Genomic DNA, 25405 nt, shown 5'->3' with positions numbered 1-25405 from the left:
GAACGCTCGGGAGCCAATATAAGTTTACAACCTGCAAATCGGGTTTTCTCTACCGATTCAATATCTCCAATGTTGTTTGTGCTGCACCTGATTCAAAATCGGTCATAATTTATTTCGGAAATTATTTTTGGGAGAATAAAGACAGTCGTTAGGAGAGCTTGACTGCCGTTCGATTCCCGGAGGAGAGGGTGAGGAAAGTGGCCTCTCCCACTGCATGAGGTGCATCTACGTACAAGGGACTCTACTATATAACTACGTGGGAGCATAGAGATGATTTGCATCGCCTCTATAAATAACCGAGACTGTGAATATGTAAAGAGCCACCACTACCCACCCACCAATATGCCTTCAAAACACATTGCATAATGCAGGTGGGTGGCTTTACCAATATCTTTCAAATACAAGTAGCTAATTATAGTAACAAAACATATTTTTATACATAATTGGATTTTTCAAAATTACAATAAAATAACAAAGCAACCAATTTTGTTGTAATTCTATAAAGAATAAGTTAACGTAGGCCAGAATCGGTGAACTTCCCGTTCGGACAAATGTCGCAGTTGAAGTAGTGGTCTAAACAGGTAAAAACTGCTTACTGGCACGTAATCTGACTTAAATTTGGCATAAAGCAATCTATTGTTTAGTTTGAAAGACCTTGTGACATTTGTCGAGCCGGGATGAAGTTCTTCATAACTAATGGGATAAAGAAAAAGGAAAATTTAATTCGTAACACTACTAACGGACGTATTACGCCATTCGCATGATGTAATTAATAAATACAATAATTCTAATTACATGATTATTAAAAAGCAAACATTTCTTTGTAAATAATAATGTAAAATGCCTGTTTTTGAACAATCCCTCCCCTGTTGTAGGTTTGTTATCCATGAAATATCAATCTGGAAATTTTGTTTCACAGGTACCTGTCATAGAGTAATCCTTACGCTGTAAATATAATTTTTTTAGCTCCCCCATCGGAGACATCTGGGCTCAAAATTTTGAAAAAGAGAATCAAGAAACGATCAAAGAGCTATAACAGTAATTCAGCCGAAATACTCTGATATTACATAACTTCCCTAAAAAAAAGATACTAAACTTTGAATTTTGGTCAAAATCAATATGTTGAAAAAATACACGAAACATACAATGTAGCTTGAAATGAACTGAAAACAATGTTTCTTTACCCAAGCTAGATGAGTTATCATAATTACCGCAACTGTCTACAAGGCTAAAAATACCGCAAATCTTAAGTCAAACATGGCTGCAGTTTTTAAACGAAATCAAGTTTAGGAAAATACTACCCTTGCATAGGGGTTACAACAACAAAAATATATATAAATAGAAAAAGTTGACCATTTTGTTAATTATTATCTTTTTGGAAAACATGGTATTAAATAACCATATTTTGCTTTAGACCTAATATTAATTAAAATATGCAAGTTTGATAAAATTAGTGCATATATTGCGTATCAGTGAAAGTTTTATAAAAATAGATCAAATACATTCACAGTGTTGGTTTTATGCAAGGATAATGTTGGAAAATTTTCCGCTTGAAATCATTCACACTGAGAATGTGGCAGTCCGATGTCATATTTTCTCTGCTTTTCTCATATATCAGTTTTTACTCAGTTCCATATTTTTTCACATTCACTTTCAGAACATAAACATCCATGTCTTACTCGGGATTCGAACCCAGGACCCCTGCTGTCGAAGCGCCCTGCGCTAACTACCTCGCCCCGGAGGTCAATAATAGACTACTGGGACTCCTTATTCGTTGAAGAGAAGAAGCTTCCACAATTATGTATGTTACAAGCCACACGAAATGGTAAGATCAGCTTTTGGCATTGAAGACCCGAACAGCAAAACCTAGGACATGTCTGAGGAAAGAAATGACAAGGGTTTTACGACCTGTCAATCACTAACTGCCCGTGTACCGGAGGAGGCGTGTTCTTGAGGAGCCTCGCGAAGCGGGCCTGGACAAAACATCTGATGGTGTAAACGCTGTGCGCGCTCTATCGGCAAAAGGAAGGCGAATTCGGAAAAGGCCTTTCCATGATATACAGTCTTAATGCCACTTCAAATTACTTTCGTTCCAACTTATCTTTCCTTTGTTTTTAGTTTCTATTCATTCATTGAACAGCCACGATCATGGACGTCCACAGGATTTTTGCAGGGAGGGGCAAGCAAGGTATTTTTTCCAGGGGGGCAAGGGAGGCATATTTCTCCTCATAATAGTCAGAAAAACACTGCTTCAGTCTGAAATTATCATGTTCCTTCAACGCCCTTATATTAATAAAACATAAATTACTGTAACTGAAATGAAATTATGTGTGAAATATATAATTTTTAAATGGACATTCATTTTCCAGGGGTGGGTGTGGCCCCCTTGACCCCCTTCCGGACGTCCATGACCACGATATTGTACGCATGCAGGAAAAGCAAACGTTCTGGATGATGCAGGAAAGATTAATCCTTCTCGGAAGTTTGCAATGTTCCATTGAAACATGAATTAACGCAATTTCCCCGACGTTCCATTATGTATGCCAATCGCATGATGATAGCCTGGATCTCAACTCTATAACGCTTCATTATTCACATACGTAGGGCCTATGCCCATAATTCCGGGAACGATCAACATATGGTCCTTCTCTTACGACGTTTAAGGCAGCAATTGTTAGCATATCACTCGTCCAAAATTACTTCTGCGTATTCAATGCTCATCCAAAGATGACGTCATTATGAACAACCGACACTTTCATTATGCGTTCTTAGGAGCAGCACATCCTTCCCCGATACTTTATCATTTCCGGGAACAGATGTGGAATCTCGGAGAGCTTTTAAGTAACAAGTGAAGTTCAGAAAACAAATAGCTTTCGCGAAACCATTCTGTAAACTTACGGAATTTGACACTTCCTACGAAAATCTAACAAACTACAGCGTGTTCTTTTGGGCCCAGTGCCTTGGGTATTATTTTAGGCAAAAAGATAATTAACAACAAGAGGTAGCCTATATATTTTCAAAACTCTTGGCTTATTTATACACCATCCCTCTCCACCTTCTTGGGCAAACCACATGGTAGAATAATCGCATAAATCTAGAAAACAACTTTCTACCGAAAGGTCGAATGTGAAATTAAGATACAATCGTAACACGATATACTAGCATAATTTATATTTTCTCCAAAGAATCTTCTACACAAATATAGAGGGGGAGTATGCATACAAAGTTATGTTTGCATAACAGGCTAATAGTTTCGAAATGTTTAATAGATTGCGCAAACTATAGAAGGGGGGGGGGCTGGCTATTTTATTGGGCTGGATGTAATATCTCACTATAATTTGTAGGACTAATCGGGAAGGAGATTACCCGAAGATACCTGAGTAACTAGTCGTTGATAGGTTTTTAATTTCAAACAACTTTTGTAAGAAACATATTTTTGTTGGTGGTCAAAAACTATTATACTCTTCATTGAATCTTCAATTTCCTAACATGCTAATATTTTTAAAACTGAGAACAAAACTCAAGAAATTAATGTCATCATGTGAAAACACACAGAATGGCTGTATTTGAAAATTAATTGTGTCCGGGTTCTGAACGGAGAACGGTGGTGTCAACAAAATTTAATGAAAAAGAAAATCCGCATTAAAACAAATTAGAAAAAAAATTATATAGGCTATTCACCAAGCAATTTTGAGACAGGCAAACAATGTATTTTATATACTTCACGCGTTTGACAAAAAACATAGACGACTAAAAACATTGGGACTACAGAAAATATGTGATATTTTATACATTAGTTTTTTCAGATTCAGAATAATAGTTTCGTACGAATTTAATTATGCAGGAAAATCTGAAATCAGTTTTTGAGTGTCCATTCGAACACAGTGTCCCTACCTAAAATGTTCCATATGAAATGACGTAATCTATAAAACAAGTTGCTACGAGGGACCGCGAGGGTGGAGCCACAACTTATCTAATACTTATTTTCACTTGTTTACATAATATTTATTTTTGTTTTGTTCTCTGTGTTGAAAATAATTACCTCTTACGATGTTAACGACTCATGATAGTCGTAAAATAGTTTTGGGGGCACCCATGCGGAAACTGTTGACCAAAACAAAAAATATTCTCCATACATTTTGTTTGAATTAAATATACCTATTAAACGAAGTGTTATTCTGCCCTCTTCCAAAATTGTGGTTGCTTATTGAAAACTATTTTTTAAAAACTTACAAATGTTTTTACTAAAAGTATTCCACTCATGTTTTGAATGCCGATATTCCCACGTTGGCACGCGGACTGCTTATGCAGTCATTTCCTTCACGGCATGTCCGTAAAAGAGAAACAGTCTTAGGAATCCTCAGAGAAATCGTTAAGCCTTAGGGTGTATGGAAAAATGGATCTGAAATGATTTAAATTTAAGTGGTTTGTTAAGATCAAATGACCATCAATAAATATAAAATACCAGATAAGGTTTGAAGTGTTGGAGAAAAACTAATTGGACATTCATAGGAATATTTAGTGATTTGAATGTGCCTTAAGGAATTCAAATTTCTTGAACTGCAATAGTTGATTTGATAATATATTTTTATTATAGCGAGGTCTATCTGCTACGGTTCAAAATGTAAACTCTACAAAAAGTCACGTTAGGTGCAACGAGGTCATCACAAACCTTATTACATTCGTTCATTTGTCCTTATCTAACATGCAGGTTACAAAACCATGTTAACAGTGATAAATTTGCCCTAATGAGATAGAGCAGAGGTCGGCCGTGGCGTGATGTCCCAAAATAGCACGTTATACCTAAGCAAACACTCGATTAGCACACAGACACCTGTTGTGGTATTTTTGGCATAGTCAAAGGAAGTTGCTCTTCGTTATCATTATTTATAACTAGCCTTGTCTTTATCCTTTGACATTGCAGTTCACAGTGAACTCTTCTATTTTGAAGAAATCGATTTGTGAACAAGAATAGAATGAAAGGTCTGAACATTGTCAATAGCGCATACTTCATTTGACGCACGTTTCTTAACGTGCATTATTGATTCAGAGTAATGTTCAAATTTCGTAACGCTAGCGTCCAGCTACTTGTTATCGACAGATGTAATTGGAAGTATATAAATATACTAAAAATACAATCTATACTTGCGATACATTGAATCTACATTTGAAATAGCGATTTCAGTAGATGGTGGCAAATCTTAAAGTTAAGTGAAATACGAATATGTTACAGTTTTGCAATGTGAACGTTGCAAGATGGACTAAATGGGTAAAAGATGAAGAGGTGTGTCTACCGCTCACAAACTATGCAATTTACGAGCAGTTACAAAGCCATTGAGTGATTGAAATTCATTTTACGTTATTTAATGAGTTTTTCAGTGTTGCAACATTTCCCTTTCAGCTAAACGCTAAATTGTACGAACAAGGAACTAAATCCCAATTATAAATAAAATAGCTATTTTTGCACTGACAAAAAGTTTTCATATCAGTTCAGCAATATCAAAATCTCAATTCCATGCATGCTACATGCAAATATAAGTATGTTCATAAACTTCAAACGTAGCAGGAATTATTCAGTGTCACATTTTCCTTGAAAATCAATGTTAAAACACCTGGAATTTTGACAAGCGTTGTTGTTCGAACAGGAATTTTAATTACCGGGGAAAATGTTTTGAGAGTTTCTTGGTGGATTGAGTCTGTGTTTTAAGTCCACTTTCTGCACAATAAGGCTAATCGGGACTGGACCTATAGTTTAAAGTAGGATCCGAACCACTATGTACCTCCACCGGGTATGGAACTCGAGACCCCTTGATTACAATGCGACGACGCTACCTCTGCGCCATCGGGAGGCCCCTCTGAATTTCTTGGATACATAGAACAAACCATTTATTAAAGTTTAAATTTCATTTTAAAATGTATTTGTAAAAAATAACTTTCAAAACTAATAGTTTCTATTATATAGCGGCTGCAAGCTATTCTAGTCTGTGTAATTAGTACAGAATATTTCAATTCCGGTACTAGCGCGAAATGTTATATCTAGCCTGCTTATCTAGTAAGCTGGGAGACACACTCCCAAACTAGTTGTTTGCACGTGGTAACGTCATGAAAATGGTTGCTGAGAAACGTTACCTTGAGTATCTCCGGAACCATTGATCAGATTTTAATTTTCTAAAACCTATTTTAAGCTAATATGTTTTCCTTTCAAAGAGATTATATTCATTTTAATCGTATCTGGGATCACTTTCATTTTATGAATCCACTTAAAACTTATTCACCCTATAGTGCAGTAGGATTTAGATTTCAGATAAAATGAATAACAGATTGGGATTTGTTTAAGTAGGTCTCCTATTCATCGATCCCAAAGTCCAAAGAAATCCAGTTGCTGATTTGCCTCGTTTTTTAAAAATAATTTCGCCATATTGGATTCCGGCACTTCATGATTTTCACTCTAAGCGTTTTACATGTATTTCGGGCGGTTACGACTGTTGACTCACTCTGTATCTTACACATAATACATTTTTCATAGCTAAGTATACGTTTTAAATGTATTTGTTACTATTTTTGGTCTTGCGATTTCTTCACTTGCCAATATTACATGTTCGATTTGCTTTTCTACCACTTTCGACTGATCGCGACGATGAGGATGAGTGATGATATGATGAAATTGATGAAGGGACCCTCACAAAAAACACCCATGCCCAGGCCGGGATTCGAACCCGAGACCCCAGGCATCGTAGCACTGTGCTAATCACTTCGCCATGTAGGCTGGCATCACGCTTGATTTAGTATTGTAAAGGGGCTAATTTTAGCTGACTGATTCCACACCAATTCACACAGAAAAATTTCAAAATGCAACCCACCGATTCAGATTTCCCTGAAGCTTGGCGCATTTGCTAACACTAACAAGGTATGAACACATGCAAGAATTTTCTTCTCTACACCTATATATATATATATATATATATATATATATATATAAAGTAAAGTAAAGTGTTCCCCTGTGCATAGCACCACGCCATGAAGGCGTATAAGGGGTGTGAGGGTAACGCCCCACACTTTCTTGATCCGGTCGTGAGTGGGGGTGATGTGATCAGCATCACGCCCCTGACCGCCTTTACCCCCCAGGGTTTCCCCCAGGTACCCATGTTATTCGACGCTGGGTGGGCGCCGGGGCCGCTTTCACCGTTAGAAAAGTTCCCGGATTTGAACCGGCCGGGGATCGAACCCGGGACCTTGAGCATGGTAGTCAGACGCGTTACCGACTGAGCAATATATATATATATATATATATATTGTATTGTAAATAATGCTGATTTTTTTTATTTCAACATCTGCCGTTACTAAAATTGCATTATCACTAAAAGGTACTGCAGTTATCATGCCAAATTTTTTTTCAAATTGAAGCTTAAAGTATGTTATAAATGGCTATAAAATAAAATTAGTGGCTTTTGTATTGCTTCTATTAATAAATCTTCATTAAAACAAATTTTATGTACAGTCACATGTACATGTATTCCTGTTTCCAAAGTCATCCCAAAATGAAACTTGCAACAAACTGAGATTGCATTTGACTGTGTAACATACTTTATTTCCCACAAAATTGAGCATACATATATTTATATATACAAAGTCAAAAGTCACATCGTGTGACTTTGAAGTGAAAGTTTCAATATTTTCATAAGAAGATATCTTTTATGGGAACTATGCTCCCTTAGTTTCAAAACAAGCCGAAGATGAAAGTCATACCATAATTGGAAGCGAAGTTATGAATTGTTTTATTTGATCTTGTAAGCACTTAAATTTTACATTTGTTATAAGGTTGGTAAGCCTGCTGTATGAATACCGAGTAACACTGAGGGCTAAAATTTTAGATATGTAAGTTACTTCATGTCTTCTACCATCCTACCAAATTTTATAAAAATCTGAAATGATCGTGTTGAAAAGTTCATTTCTTGGGTGATGATTTGGCATGGAATAACCCATGTGAATGTACATAAAATAAGATTTAATTAAGATTTATTAATAGAAGCACTAAAAAAGCCACAAATTTAATTTTATAGCCTTTTATAACATACTTTAAGCTTCAATTTAAAAAAAAAAATTGACATAACTGCAGTGCCTTTTAGTGATAATGTAATTTTAGTAACGTCAGATGTTGACACAAAAACATCAACATTATTTACAATACAATAATTTTTTCTGACTCTCATTGTCAGTACAAGGAAATCTTGGTGACAACTTTTAAATGGAATATACACACATCAATGAAATCTGGGGAAAAAAATCGGTGATATGTCAATTTGACTCTAAGATATAACTTTTTCTGTTAAGCACTGCAGGCTACCTACCACCATTGTCTCAGGAAATACCGGTCCGTGCAAAATCTTAAAACTTTAGCCTGCTGTTTCTCAGTAACTATGAGGTCTAAAGAAGAAAAAGTTTGCATGTGTTCATACCTTGTTAGTATTAACAAATATACCAAATTTCATTAAAATCTGAATCTGTGGGTTGCATGGCCTGGGTGATTTGACGTGGAACAGTCAACTAAATTTTATCGTAAATATATTTCTCATTCGGAAAGACACCTTCACCAAATTTTAATATTACGTTGAGTCTCAAGAGGTCTGGATGTAGTGCAAGGTTCAGACTTGTTTCTCTGTCTGGGTTACAGAACGTCAAACTTTGGATTTTCTTTAAAAACGTTTAATTTTTGGGACCTTTTAGAGAAGAGGAGGCAGCCCATATGTTTAACAATTTTCGAACTTACCTGACACCACACATTGCAGTAGTATAAACATAACAAATATGGTTAAGGTGTTTTGCACCTTTGATGGTTATTTTGTACCCCAAAGATTAGAAATTATTGTAAAAGTATATATCGGATTCATTGTAGTAAAGCATGGAAACTACTAACTAATCTGGGAGCAAGAATGCCAATAAATAAAACGATAGATCATTCATTACTGAAGAAAATCGTTTTTGAATCATTTCATTTGGAATTATTGAACAGCGATTTTCATAAATGTCTGAAAACGTTAAAATCACCGGAAGCGACTAGTTGAAAATGACCGTCAGATCTAAGCGCAAGCCTGACAAATATTTTCAATGTCAGTTTTGAACACTTGAATGATAAAGAAATAAGTGTCTTCAAAATGATGAAGCAACATATTAATTCAAAATTGGTCGAAATGTTATGGAATGACCTTTTTATCACTTCTTCTTGATTCATTCGTATTCTAAATTGACTTAGATGGGTTGAAGAGGAAAGTAAATTAATCAATTATAAATTCAAACGTGTATCGTTTAATACATAACCGAAGAATAAAAAACATATTTTCCATTCTTAATGCTTTCTGAGAATATGTGGGGGAAAGTGAAGGATATGTGACCTTTTTTTATTATTATTGATTCAAGAAAGCCAATAACCTTGTCAACAATAAGAAGTTACCCTGACAACAACAAACATATTATTAAAATTATGGCCCATAGCTGCAAACTTGAACTTTCTAATATGTAACGCAACGGCCAGGTTATGTTGAAATAATATGCGATCGTCTGAAGTGAGCTTAAGTGTTCCAGTTAAGCGTTGCGACAGACAGCGAGTGTGCCAAACGGACAAGGCGAACTGGAGCCCTTGTGTCTGGGGACACGGTCGTCGCCTACGAAACGAGCCAGCACTGGATAAAGGAGTGTTGTGTTGGTTGTGTGTTTGCAGCACCGCGCGTGCGATATCAGCTGGGAAGAAATATTGATCAGAGAGAGAAGGTCGACGAACCCGCTACCTGATGGGAGATTGCCCTAGTGTTTTTTTCCTCTCTCTCTGCCAGCCCAATGGGTGGCGGAAGGGAGGGGAAGGGGGTGGGGAACAAACATGAAATCACATGAACTGAAGTATATCATGTTTATGGAGATGAGAAGGTTGGTGGGTAAACACACTGACTCATTCTTCCAGATACTAGAAACGACTGTATACATAAAGACAGTGCGAAAGGCAATTATAACTTGTTTCGAGTATGTTTCCGCTTCCGTGACACAGAATTTCCTAATAGCTTGAAGGTTGCAAGAAAAGTGGTCAGGGTTCGAACCTCTGTGCTGTGGAGGAATGGCGTTTCGCACCTACTGAAATTCACAGCAGTGAACAAAATACAAAATCTCCCCCATTCCTGTCATAATATGTGTATACTATCTTATCGTGAAAATGATTGTCCCCTGAAAGTTAGTATTACCCGTCATACAGTTCTTTTGTATGTATTATCCATGACAGTCCCTTTTTTGAGCCCCTGTCGATTATTTGAACCTAAATCGGACGCCAAAATGTTCCTTTTCTGTGACGACTTATCAGCATAGAATTACTGCAACAATATACCTTCTCTACTATTACTATGAACTATGGCATAGTAAGACATTCACATCTGACTACAGCGCACTTTATATTAGAGGTCTGCACCGGTGTAGTCATGTGGGAGCATAAGAAGCGATTGCATTTTTGCACTTGTACCACCAACTGCCAAACTTCATAACGGGATGCCAGCAGCTAGGCACGCTCGCATAGTGTCAGGCATCGGGTTATTGTGGGCTGCTCTTGTCATTGCGAGGAGAAGGCAGAAATTAGTAATTAAATTCTACCACTCCAAGGATCACAATATATTTTGTTTCATGAAAAATTAGGTGTTATTTACAAAAGTTGAGTATTTTTCAATAGGCAGTTACTTTCCAGGCACCCTGTGTATATGACTTCTACCCAAATTTCCGCAGTGTGTTTACTCATGGATAAAGATTTTACATCAATTACAGTAAGTTATATTTTATGATGTTAATCTCCCCGTGCTTGAACACCACCAATCCTACATCTCCTTGCGCTATACAAGATACTTGGAATTAATACCCTCTTCCCAGTTCAGCGCTGACTTATCTATCCCACAGGTTCGTAAACGGGCTGTCGGAAATGCCGACCTAAAAGGGCTGAGAAATGAAGGCTTCGTTGTCCACAGGCCAACTTCCACGATCAAAAAACAAATGAGCATTTTCCCGGCGGTCTACTTTCTTCCGCTCAACCGACGAGTTCCTGTACTGCAGAATGAGGCGTCACGCATGTTTCGCACGAGCTATTCTCTTCAGTGCAGAGGAGAGGGCGCCACGTGTAAACACGTACAAAGGGTCTAAGATCAGAGGCTGCTATTTGGCCATCTTCCATCTACGAAGAAAATGCATTCGAAATACTCGAGAATGGAGGGGAGGGAGAGTGAGGTCAGTCACCAACAACGTGGCGGCATCATATTGGCCAGTCGGAGCTGATAAACAACAGGACTTGGTCACAAGGTACTGGTGTTTATACTGTCCCCGCTCCTGTTTTGGTCACTCATTGATGACGATGTGAGGTCAAACGGACAAAAATATTTGTATGTATTTTGTAAAATCACCATCACTTTCATGCAAGGGGTTAAATTGAATTATCTTAGTTTGCTGTGAAAGCGAGTTCACGTTCTTATTGCCTCCGTTAAATCTCGAATTCGAGTAAAACTGTTTGCAACTAGTTTTATCCAGTGTCTGAAGGTGAAACTAGATTTAACTAGTTTTAACGAACGCCTAAATGTTTAACACCCACCACCACACTGGCTTGAACTCAATTAGATAGATGGACATAGTAGTACAAGAACAATTGACAGCGAGTACGTTAGGTTAGGTCAAGTCAGGTTAGGTCAGCGTAAGAAAATTGTTCATTATCTTTCATTCATGTATTAACGGTAAGAGTGATTGTAGCGAGAAGGCCTTTTAAAAAGCGAGACAAGAACGAAACCAAACTCTTCGGGATTTATCAGACGAGAATAGATTTTGGTAAATTATCATGTATGATACTTCAAAATATTATACCAAATTTACTTTAGCATGACACTTATTCAGACGTATGAAGCGCATTATTACCTAATTATTTATATAGATAGTTCATACATTGTGTTTATTGTACTTGCAAAGTTAATACATTTCTGGTAACTGAACTTGTGCAATGTTGTTGCATACATTAAGGATAAAATTTTGTTTCCTCTGATTCATAGCATGGGAACGAGGCGACGAAAACGAGAATGGGGCAGACAGATTTCCTCACACATTAGATCGACTAGACGAGACGAATTCTACCTCATCTAATCTCGATATCACCTGTCCACAACTTTGCTTATGCGAATACACTTTCTCCCGTATGAGATAATAAAAGCAAACAGCCCAAGTGCTGAACCACCCCATATGAGTTCCAAATCAATCATTTAAACCAACTGCACCATTGTTGTTTAACGTATGTGTTGCACCATTTCAAGACTACCGTCGGTAGCGTGTAACAACATATAGTATTCTTTACCATTACCCAAGTTCAAGTCAAGAAGTTTGTTCTAAGTCTACCTTGATATGAGTCTCTGAATCATACCAATGATTCTACCCATATTTGGTATGGGTAGAATCATTTTAATTTCAGCAATGCTCATTTGCCAAGTTAGGCTTGTTGGATGTTCGATCTATTTGTAACCTAAATCATTTTCGCATTTATAACATTTGAAATTATTAACGCAAGAGTTTTTGCAAGTTTAATTGAAGCTCATTCTTTGTTCTTTCTTATTATTTAAATGCATATGTGTGTTCTTCTTGGTTTAAAAATTGTAATTAATTGTATCTCTTAAGGGATAAATGCCAATTAACCTTGTTAGAAACATAAACCTTATGGTTAGTGAGATTAATATTTACTAACGTCAAGTTTACAAGACAAATGTAACCCAAAGTTACAAGGGGCATAATATTGTTGTTTTTAAGATAGAAATGTCAACCTTACGTATAAATTGTTTATTTAATCTCAGAAAAATTATATTGCCCTTGTACGCAGTTTAGCAATTCATCACAGAGATGTAAGTTTCTTTTGGTGGAGTTGTATCTTAGATTTATCACGAGAAGCGCTTGTGAATTATGCTCTTCTTGACATGCGCAGAATTCACGAGTTTATAAATAGAACCTAAATCTCTAGTTGAGGGTCATTTTCATCACCTTACTGCAATGACGGGTCAAGGACTTAGTTTTTCATTTGAAATTATTTTATAGAGACATGGTTATTCTGTTGTATGGGTAAGCTTAGCCCTGTGGACATAATACTATGTTAACATACGAAAAAATAAGTTCATTTAAACTTTGCATTTTGGAGAGAGACTTCATTTAAAATCTGACGTATGTCCCTTGCCCTGAGGACATGTTACTCTGTCACCATACGGTAGAAAACGATTAAAAGATTACAACCATGTTAAAATCTAATCCATCGTGCCAGGGGCAGAATATAATTCAAATCAAGTGCCAGTAGTTTTTATAATGAATGTGTGGGCCTGAACCATTTTCGGTCAACGTAGTTAATGTAATTCAGCAATATGGGGTAGCCTTGTTTTACTATTGAGAACCTCAAAATATACATTATAAGAAACTGTTCAGCACTTTATTTTTGGAATTTGTAAGGAACCTAAGAAAATTCAGTCTTGAAATAAATCATCTTCATAAAAGAATAGTTCATGGAGCTACTGAAGACTCACACCTTTCTTCAGAAACAGGTGCTGTTCACTTAGCTTGATTCATTTCCCACAATATGTCGAAATTATTGTTAAGTTTTATCATAGTTAGTGTCTCACTTTACATGCATTTCTCTTTTTACCCTTGTATCCACTGGTGTACGCAGAGGCGGGCTGATGGGGCTACAGCCCCTCCCGAAATTTTGAGAAAATCAAAATTTTCGAATGAAGGCAGTAGAGAACTCGGAAAAACAAAGTGATAACTGAAACCCCGCTTAAAATTACTACCTATTACAATATTTTGTCTTCGAACATTCTTTAAGACGAAGGTTAAACATGAAGTATTATATAGTATATCACCCCCCCCCCCCAGAAAGCAGCTATTTAATATTCACCTTTACAATTCCAACTTCCTCCGGGGGAAAAAAAACCCTGCGTATTCCAGTGTTTGTATCTGAGTTTAGTCGAGGATAAAATGAAACAGTTGGAATAAATAAATAAATTTGATTTATTTGATTTTACTGCTGAAAAACAGCGTACATGCCTAATACAGCAGTTTGTGACGACATATGACATATACACAATCTTACAATTAAAAAAATAATTAAAATGTGCACTACATGAAAAAAATATAGTGAGAAGACCAATTTCGTTAAAATAAAGAAAAATACAAATTTGAAAAGTACACTGTAATCACATATGTTAAAAATAACAGTTAAAAGTAAAATTACACATGTTATCACAATAAAAGGTTACTAGGCTCCAGTGGATTATGACCGTATTGGAATATAAGAAAATTAAAATACCTATTATGTCTAAAATAAGAAGTGACAGAAATTGCAGAGCGGTTGTTTCGGAATACATAATGAAGTGTCTTTAATGTAATTTTAGATAATAAATATGGTACATCAAGTTTTCCATTAATTAATTTGGAAATGTAATTGGAATCGTTGATATTTCTTCTTTCAAAGAGAGACTAAATTTTAAGTTTGTCTAACAAATTATAATATTCATAATAAAACCTAAAAAGTCTGAATTTAAAATATAGAAATGAGACAAATCTTTTCCGTACATTTTCCAGTATGTCTCTCATATTATTATTACATACAAAATTCCATGTTGTTGTACTGTATCCAATATAGGCCTTGCATACAAAGTGAATAACTGAATTAACAATAACAGATTGTTTGAATTCGACCATTTGTTAATTAAGTAGCCGCTTTTCTTTCTAGCTTTCCTTGCAATTTCATATACATGATCTTTAAAATCAAGCCTCATGTCTAAAAGGACACCCAAATCTTTAATAACTTCAACTCTTTTAACTACACATGAGTCTAATTTATAATTATAACTACACCACGGAATTTTCCTTGTAAAAATGATAATATAGGATTTCTCTATTAATTATAAGTTGATTATTAGCCACCCAGTTACTGACTGCATTAAGATCAGATTGCAACTGAACATGTCTATCCTCAGTGTCTATTTCAGTGTATATCCTGATATCATCAGCATAAAATATATATTTAGCATACTTGATTACTTTTGAAATATGATTCAAATAGATAGCAAAGAGAAGAGGTCCCAATGGAGATCCTTGGGGCACTCCTTTGTGTATTTTACCTGGAGTTGAAAATTTTGATTTAATCCTTACACAGAAAGTTCTATTACAAAGATAACTCATGAACCAAGCACAATATCTAGGAACACATCCATAATTGTTGAGTTTCTGCACTAATAAATTATGATTGACAGTATCAAAAGCTTTGGATAAATCAAGGTATATGACATCTAGTTGACTCTTGTTACAGAAGGATGGAAAAGCATCAATTATCAGAACTGATAGATTTGTGCTTGTAGATCTTCCTGGTATAAATCCATGTTGACATTCATTAACAGAGTTAGGATTTTTAGGTGTGCACTTTTTTTCGTAGTGAAAGTGAGACTTCTCTGGAAGGACTCAGTGTGTGAAATGTTGCCTGAATGTGAGAATGGAGCTAATTTTTCAGCACCTTTTTTCCCCTTTTTTGATAACCTTTCCCCTTCCCTCCCTTTTCTGTGACATTTATCTATTTTCCCCCTTTTTCGTGTTCTTAATCGTTTTTCCTCCCCTTTTTGTGTCCTTTTACTGGTGTTGTTAAATATATTTCCTCAGCAAATCATTGAATTTTTATTTTCTTTTTTCGCGACACTTTTGTCTTTAAGATGTTTTCACATTGTTAACTGAAATTGAATGTATTTAAACTGTGCTTGGTTGTTGCCTATTTGAAATCAACAATGGAAAGACCGGTACTGATATGCACCAGATCGCCGTTATTTTTTTTAAGATAGAACTAACTAACTAACTAACTCTCTAGCCTTCTTAAACCCGAAGGTTCATGGCTGCAGCAACACAGGCCTTCCATGTTTCCCTATCTTGAGCAAGATCTATATACTCTTTTCCATCCCTACCGATTTCCCTTAGGTCCATCTCAACGTTGTCCCTCCATCTTCGTCTTGGCCTTCCTACAGGTCTCTTACCATCAGGTTTCCCAACAAGAATCCTGTAAACTCCTCTTTCCTCTCCCATTCGTGCCACATGGCCTGCCCACCTAAGTCTTCTTGATTTAATCATTCTAATAATATCTGGACTTGAATACAAATTATGTAGTTCTAAATTATGTACCTTCTCCACTCACCTGTCTCCTCATCCCTTTTAGGTCCAAATATTTTCCTAAGGATCTTATTTTCAAATACTCTCAAGTTATGTTCCTCTTTCAATGTAAGGGACCAAGTTTCACATCCATATAATACTACAAGCAAAATTACTGTTTTGTATATTTTAACTTTTAGTTTCTTAGATATTAAACGAGAAAACAAAAGTTTATGAAGAGAGAAGTAACATGCATTTCCTGAATTAATCCTACTTTTTATTTCCTCTTTAATATAATTTTCATTTGTTAATATTACTCCTAAGTATTTGAATTTGGAAACTGGTTCAAACTAGTTGTTATCAATAATTAGATTTTGATTATTACCTAACACTTGGTTTCGGCCTGTAAGCATATATTTAGTTTTCTCTTTGTTAACTTCCAAACCTATCTCTTTAGCAGTTTTGAAAAATATTTTAGCATTATTCTTAATTGTATTCACTTCATCCCCCAGTAAGTCTACATCATCTGCATATGCTAACAACTGAGTCACACCATTTAATTTTAGTCCTTCTTTAGTTTCTTTTACTTTCCTAACAGCATATTCTAAGGCAAAATTAAAGAGCAATGGAGATAATGCATCTCCTTGTTTTAACCCATCATGAATTGTAAATTTGTCAGACATATTAATACCCACACGAATTTTACTTTCTGTTTCACTGGTGCATACTTTTATCATACTAACAAGCTTCTTAGGTATTCCAAACTCTACTAATATATTATATAGTTTATCTCGTTTGACTGAATAATATGCTTTTTTAAAATCAATGAATAGCTGATGGACATTTTGATTATATTCCCACTTTTTTTCAAGTGTCTGTCTGATGTGAAAAATTTGTTCTGTAGTTGATCTGTTACGTTTAAATCCACATTGATAATCACCTATAATTTCATTAGCATATGGGGTTAGTCTTGTTAAAAGAATGTTAGATAATATTTTATATGTTGTTGAGAGTAGAGAAATTCCACGGTAATTATTGCAGTTCATTTTATCACCTTTTTTAAACACAGGAACAATTATGGATTCTTTCCACTGTTGAGGGATTTCTTCTTTTTTCCATATTAAACAAATTAATTTATGAATTTGAATATATTAATGAATTTCCACCATATTTAATTAACTCAGCTGGTATTAAATCAATGCCAGGTGCTTTGTTATTCTTTAGCCTTTTAATAGCATCTTTAACTTCAGTCAAGTTAGGTTCTGGAACTAAAGGTTCTGCTGTGTGTACTTCATTCACTTCTGATTTATCTCCTACATGGACATTTAAAAGGTCATTAAAGTAGTTCTTCCATCTATTTAGAATATCACTTGGGTCAGCTAGAAAATCACCGTCTTTATCTTTTATCAAGTTTACTTTAGGTTGCCACCCCTTTCTAAACTCATTTACACCTTTATATAAATCTCTGATATTTTTATTTTTGCTGTTTGTTTCTTTCGTTAATTTTGCTTTTCAAGTAATCTCTTTTTTACTTCTAAACGTGCGGTTAACTTCTCGCTTTATTCTATTATAATTGTTTAGTTTTGTATCATCAGAGTTATTTAACCACCTAAGTCTAGCCTGATTTCTTATTTCTATTAGATTATGACATTCATTATCAAACCATGGCTTACTTTTTCTCGGTTTATGGTATCCTATACTTTCTTTAGCTGCTGATTCTATTGCATTACGCATGTGCTCCCAATTCTTATTTACGTCTGTTTCATTTATATTTTCATCATCATTTAAATCCTGCAACACATCAAATCTATTTGACAATTTAATTTGGTAATCTTTCTTAATTCTTTCATCAGTAAACTTTCCTGTATCAAATTTTAGAACTTTTAGATTTTGTTGCTTATGATTTATCACTGAGAGTCTTTCTCTTAATTTAGCAATTACTAAATAATGGTCACTGGCACAGTCAGCACCTCTATGTGTACGAACGTCAATTATACTAGTATGCCTTCTCTTATCAATGAGAATATGATCTATCTGATTATGAGTTTTACCATCTGGAGAGGACCAGGTATATTTATGGATATCTTTATGTTTAAAAGTGGTACTTTTCACAATTAAATTCTTTGAGGTTGCAAAAGTAATCAATCTTATACCATTATCATTACTTAATTCATGAAGACTTTCTTTACCAATCGTGGGTTTAAATGTCTCTTCTTTGCCAATTTGTGCATTACAGTCACCTAACAGAATTTTCATATCATACTGAGAAAATTTATCAAATACCTGTTCTAACTCTGTATAAAAATCATCTTTAGTATTATCATCTTTATCTTCCGTTGGTGCATGTATGTTTATTAAAATAATTTTACACCACCTACCCTGTAAAACTGCATATGATATCCTATCATTAATAAATTCTACTGTTTTAAGAGCAGAGATAATTCTATTATTTATAAAAAAGCCTGTTCCAAAATTATGATTTTCAGTACCACCATAGAAAAAAAGTATAATTTTTAGTTTTACAATTCCCTTCTCCTGGCCACCTAACTTCCTGGACAGCTACTACATCTAATTTATACTTAACTATCTCATTAACTGTACACTGAAATGCCCCAGGCCGGTAAAGGCTCAGAACATTCCAGGTGCATAATTTAATATATTTATTCCTAATGTAGATCTTATCCTTAGTCCAGAGACCTCCCAAAGTAGTCCCCACCCGGAGATCCGAACGGGGGACTATTTTACCTCCGGAATATTTTACCTTGGGAACATCCATGGCCTTATATTGTTGTTTCTTGGCATGTATTTTTAAGATAGAAGGAAGAAGGAAACGCAGTTTGGTATTGGAAGCAGTGAAGTAACAATGTGTTTCTGAAGTGGTGGGTTTCACGTTTCATGTGTGCGCAGTGGACAAATATTGTTTGTGGATGTAAGTTCCTTACCTGCTTTTTCACTCTGTTAGATCCTGTTAGTGCATGTAGTTTAAAATGCTGAAAGTGCCCAGATCCCGATTTCTCAGTCTGGCTCAACAATTTAAGCACGAGTTCATAGAAAGTGATGGAACTGTTATTCGATGCATGGTTTGTGATATGGGAATCACATTAGATGAAAAACACCAGAGAGAGATCGCATCCAGCAACATATTTCCAGCTCTAAGCATCAAAAGAAGAAGAATCTGCAAGGAAGTAAATCTCAGCAGCCTCTCTTACGCAATGCATTTGAGCAGTGTTCTTCCAAGAACCAAAATTTAAAGGAATTTAATGTTGACTTGTGTGCATCTTTTACACAGGCGGGGATTCCACTCAACAATTTGAACCGTCCGGCCTTGAAGGGGTTCCTTGAAAATTACACACGGTTGTCAGTGCCCGATGAGAGTTCATTAATAAAAACTATATTGAACCTGTGTATGAAGAAAATGTTCGTAAAATTAAGGTGAAAGTGTCAGATTGCAATATAGGTGTCATTCTGGATGAGATGACAGACTCAATGCAACGATATGTTTTGAACATTTTGGTTTTCCTCTGACAGGTGAGGAAGTTAAGCCCATGTTACTAAACATGTATGAGTTGCAGAAAACCAATGCCAGTACAGTGATGCAGTCATTTATGGATTTCTATCAAAAACTGTGGGCCGCTGGAATTCAGTTCGAAAAAGTTGTTGTTGTAGTTACTGACCAGGCTCCCTACATGCTTTCGGCATTTAACCAATTGAAGCCGTTGTTCCCTAAGTTAAAGTATGTAACCTGTTTGGCTCATGCCCTTCATAGGGTTTCTGAATCTATTAGGAACGAATACAACATTGTAAATGAGTTCATATCTGATCTGAAGAAAATACTCCTTAAGGCCCCAAGTCGCATTCTTGCCTACAGAGAAACTACCTGCCTGCCCCTGACACATTTCCCCATTATTACTCGCTGGGGATCATGGATTGAATGTGCTGCATTTCTGTGAAATTTTGAAAAAATTAAGTAGTTTGTGCTTTCCCTGGATTCAACCAACGCAGGTGCAATTCCAAGGCACAGCAACTTCTCCTCCCAGACAAGATAGATGATTTGCAGAAAGAACTATTTTGTGTACAGTGGTGGAAAAAAGTTCTTCCCCATAAGACTTTAATGGCAGTAAATAATGCCGGAAGGGTAGGCAACACACATTGCACAATTAGGTGATCGGGTGATTCTGTCTGTCTCAAGAGCAACTCGTCTTTCATGCAAAAGCCAACAGGCACAGGAAATGTAGAAAAGTCACGTGACTTGTCAGGTGGAATGTTGTTCGTCAGAAAATCGCCTTTTCTCAACCCAGGTCGCAGAACCGACAAGTGCTACACGTTATATCTCCGAAAATGATTCCCCTAAAAACGTTGAACGAAAGGCTAAAACAATTATTGCCTTAATTACTGTATGTGCCGCAGTAGCACAGTCGTTATGGCGTTTTATTACCATGCGAGAGATCTGGGTTCGATCCCCTCGGGGGATAATCGGGATTTTGTCCACCTGTTCAAGCTGCTTCGGTGCCCACCCAGCGTCGTATAAAGTGGGTACCTGGAGGAAACTCTGGGGAAGGGGGGGTATGGCGGCCAGGGGCGTGGTGCTGATCACATCATTCCCACCTTCGGCCTGATGAAGAAAGCGTGGGGCCCTAACTCCACTAACTCCACACCCCCTATACGTCTTCATGGTTTGGTGCAAAGCACAAGGTAGGACTTTGCATTTTAATTTACTATACATCCCAATTTTGTCGTAAAAAAACTTCCCAATCTCTACGTGGGCTTTCTTCCAAGATCCGTAAGGATGTGAATAGGCTGCAATATTTCTTGACACAAGTCATACATGTTATATTTCCTTATAAGAACAACAGCCGATATATATTTTGTGTCTTTTTTTGGCGGGGAGGTATAATCCAAACATGTGAGGTGATCCTTTTCCCACTACTCACTCCATTCTCAGAAATAAATCGCAATTCCAAACACTGAAAATGCAGCACTTTCTACATCTTAGCATGCAAATATCTACACAGTAGCAAAGTAATGTGTGGAAAGAGAAAAATTAACCATTTGTAACGACACTCTGGAAATCTTTTAGTTTATTTTTTTTCAATTTGAACTGACATTCATAACATTCATTAACAATTCCAATATTGACAAAAGAATAGCTTAGGCGTTCTGCTACTTTCAATTCTTCATTATCGTAGTCACCGTAACTCTCTCTCTCTCTCTCTCATCCTTCCCGATGGCGCTGTAGTAGAGGAGTCGCCTAGTAATCAGGAGTACCCTGTTCGATACCCGGTGGAGACACAGTGGGTAGGATCCCACTTTAAACTGTAGATGCAGTCTCGATTAGCCTTTGTGTGCATAAAGTGGACTTAAAATACCAAATGAAAATAAAAATAAAAATCACCGTAACTCTCTACAAAGCCAGAGGATCCATTTTTGAAACCTGTTGAGGCTTAGATGTAGCATTGCATTCGTATCATTACCCATCATCTTCGTCGTCGCGATTATCGCAAGAGGTAAAAATGCGACACAAAATAACCCAAACAGAAGCTTGGAATCAATCTGAATATTGGTTACGTTTGATACGTGGTAGAATTGTTTTAAATATCATTTCCTGTGATGTAATAGGGTTTTTTGATTAGAGGCCATTTGTATAATGAATATCGTTGATGCGAACAATAAGTAGTTTCACGTTCACCACACTCTTCGGTTGTTTAGAAATCGTAAGGAAGAAGGATCTCTAAATTTCCGCTTTCACATGTCAATGAAACTTTAAAATAAGTTCAGTGTAGGTCACAAAAGAGATTTACATATTGTTATGATATCTTTTAAACACCACGAAATCTAATTCCAATAGAATACGATACTACTCCTTACGTTCCTGTAAATGTTCACCATTAGTCTGGTGAAAGAAAGTAACTAAGATTTCCGTGTTTCCTTGAGGAAAGATAAGGCGCCTGCTTGTAGTAAGCAAGCACCAAGTGCTTCGATCAGTGACCTTCACTGCCAGAGTGACTCACAGCAGGCCTGCACCCGTTCCAGTGTGCGTATGAAACAGGTATTTTATTTCGTTCGTTCCAATCCACAGTTATATCAAGCTAACATTCTAATATTTTCGTAAAATATGTAGTAAACAAGTTGTATACATTGTGGTTTTCTAGAGTGTTGTTGCCTGCTATTTACACGCGGGAGATGGGGGTGTTGTAAACATTTCTGAACCCAAAGGTCGAGCACGAAGCAAAAGTTGTGTAAGCATTGGAGGTAAGAACAAGGTAATGGAGGTTGAAGAAAATGCTGGAATAAATTATATCAGAAATTGAGTAAAAACAGTTCTCATCACACATAGGGCTATCAGATCACTCTTCAGCGGAAAGTAGGACAAAATGTCTCAAAATGTTGAACACGATCGTAAAGTAAAAAGTAAAGTGTTCCCCTGTGCATAGCACCACGCCATGAAGGCGTATAGGGGGTGTGGGGGTAACGCCCCCCCAGCGTCGAATAACATGGGTACCTGGGGGGAACCCTGGGGGGTAAAGGCGGTCAGGGGCGTGATGCTGATCACATCACCCCACTCACGACCGGATCAAGAAAGTGTGAACACGATCGTATTTGCAGTAACTATAATAGGTTACTAGGACATCTTAGCATATAACGAGAATATGACACATCTTCAGCTGAAAAATTAATGTTGAAGTGAACGGTTGAGTTCAAAATTCCTCAACTGCTAATTAATAGCACGGCTGTATGTGATTTCAACTTGTGTATGTAAGACAGAACGTTTTTCGTCGATGTGGGGCCAGGAAGAGAAAACAATCCATGAATTCGGGAAGGAAAAAATTCACAATTTCGTAAACTAAGTCTGGAAGTTCTTGTTTATTAATATGTAAAAAAAACTACTATACACTGGGGAAAAAACAGAATTGTGTGCCTTATTTCTCCAATAAGGAGAAAAATTACTTGTTACTTCGAACAAATTACCGACACTTATATCGATAAAACTTCACAAAGTAAGCATTTTATACATATATCCGGACTTTTTCGGATCCAGAAAATCGTGAAGTAATTTCTGAGCTGGGATTGTAATTGTTTTTCCGAACATCCAGTAGCAACCATGCACACTCTTTGATTTAAGCATACTTCTCCAAGGAACCACGTTATCTTAGACTCCCCTCAGTTTTTCTGTTTCTCCATCTAATTTGAAGTTACGTGATGCTCAAAATACGTATAAGACATTTGAGATTTCTTTCAAATTCCTTCCGGAAGCCAGACACAACTATAAAATGTAGGACACGTCCGGAAATAAGAATGATTCTTATAAGTCTTTTTATTTTCTTATTTAGCGTCGTTTTTCTTTCACCTCTTGCTAATCGCGACGACGAGGATGAGTGATATGATGAAATTGATGAAGGGGCACTCACAAAGAACACCCATACGCACGACGGGATTCGAACCCAGGACATCAGACATCGTAGCGCACTGTGCTAACCACTCTGTCACGGACGGAATTCTTATAGCTCTAATCGTTCCTCAAGCATATTTCCTATCTTTAACTACACACGAAACATAAATAACAATCTAAATAAACAGGTGCCAGTTCACACTCTAACCGTAAAAAAACATATGCATGTGAAAATGCAAAATAATATTTATTTTTAGGTAGTTGTGACTTATTATTGTATATTAAAGAAATATATTAGTGATAAAATGACGGAAGTAGAGGAACATCTCCAATGAAACACTCATGCCTTATGGATATTTTTATTTCTTGCCGAACAAGGTTCCGAGTTCGAGTTTTGACCAAAATGGATTCATTGTGTATGTTCATTCATGTCTTTAATGTAATCATAAATCGTCGTCATGAATAATTTAACTTCAGAGGAAGAAATCTGAGGTAATTACTAATAAAAACAATAACAAAACAAATTTGATCTTAAAGCCCTGGCTTTGCGCTACATATTCCATCACGGGGATCATAGGCGTGCGCCCATGGGGCCAGGGGGAGGGCAAATGCACCCCTAATCATGGACGTCTGCAGATTTTTTCCACGAAGAGACAAGCAAGGTATTTTTCCATGGGGCATATTACCCCGATAATAGTGTTTCATTATCGCATTCCTGCATCCTTATTATAATAATTAATGTAAATCATTATGACTGAAATCAAATTATACATGTGAAAACGTACTTTTTGGTTGACATTCGTTTTCTAAGGGGAAGATGTGGCAATCCTTGCCTCCCTTTCAGACATCTATGCCCCTATATTATTATATTTTCACCTAGAAATTTAGGATAGATGAATCCTATCGCCGTTATTAAACTATATTATACTCTTAAAGAAAATTAAGTATTTTCAAGCCGATGAAAGTTCAAGGCAACTACGGGGGAAGGGGGTGCAGTGGCGAAACCACAGCCCCCCACAACCTTGAACGGAAATCAATTTTAGGGGCAAACATGGAAGTAAAGGAAAGCAAGAGTAGCAGAATCTAAGAGTAGCAGGACAAAAGGATACTCAAGATGGATTTTGTTTTCACGTCTTTCTTGCATTATTTCTTCCAGACTGCCAAGAGCACCTGTGGGGGGGGGGGGGGGACAGAGTTGCAATTGCCCCCTTGATTTCAAATTTTATACAAATATAAATACCTTTTGTAAAATGTCAAATATTCTAGTCAAGTTCAGAGCCTTAGCTAGGGGTCGGCGGGAGTTAACCCTGGACGCCAAACGATCTAAATGAAAAAAATTGTAAAAGAGAATAATATGGCACTCCATGAATTTTTTTCCCCATATTAAATCGACATTGTTTTCATTTTGCAAATATTTGGTTCTGAAAATTTATTGGTCGCTTTGCTCGCAATTCGTTTTCTGTAATGCATTTTATATTACCGAGGATAGAAGTACTGCTGCTAAAAGGTTTTCTCTTAAGTGCATGAACAATTGTTGGGAGGAAAAGGAACGCGCAGATTTGAGAGACAATTTATATGATTTTTACTGTTGGTATATATGTATATGTATATATATATATATATATATATATATATATATGTGTGTGTGTGTGTGTGTGTGTTGTATACATATATATATGTATGTATGTATTTATATGTGTGTGTGGGGCGGGGGGAGGGGAGTATATATAAACACACCCATCAATGCAATAAAATTTAAACAAGTGAGATGAAATTACGTTTTAATCAAGGCTATCCCCCCTAATCAGAGGGTCTGCGCACGCCTATGACGGGGACTGACACTTTACGTAAAAT

The sequence above is a fragment of the Lepisma saccharinum genome, chromosome 4 (assembly GCF_977018435.1).
Source record: "Lepisma saccharinum chromosome 4, izLepSacc3.1, whole genome shotgun sequence".
NCBI classification, from domain to species: domain Eukaryota; kingdom Metazoa; phylum Arthropoda; class Insecta; order Zygentoma; family Lepismatidae; genus Lepisma; species Lepisma saccharinum.
Note: the sequence above shows the minus strand (reverse complement) of the source record.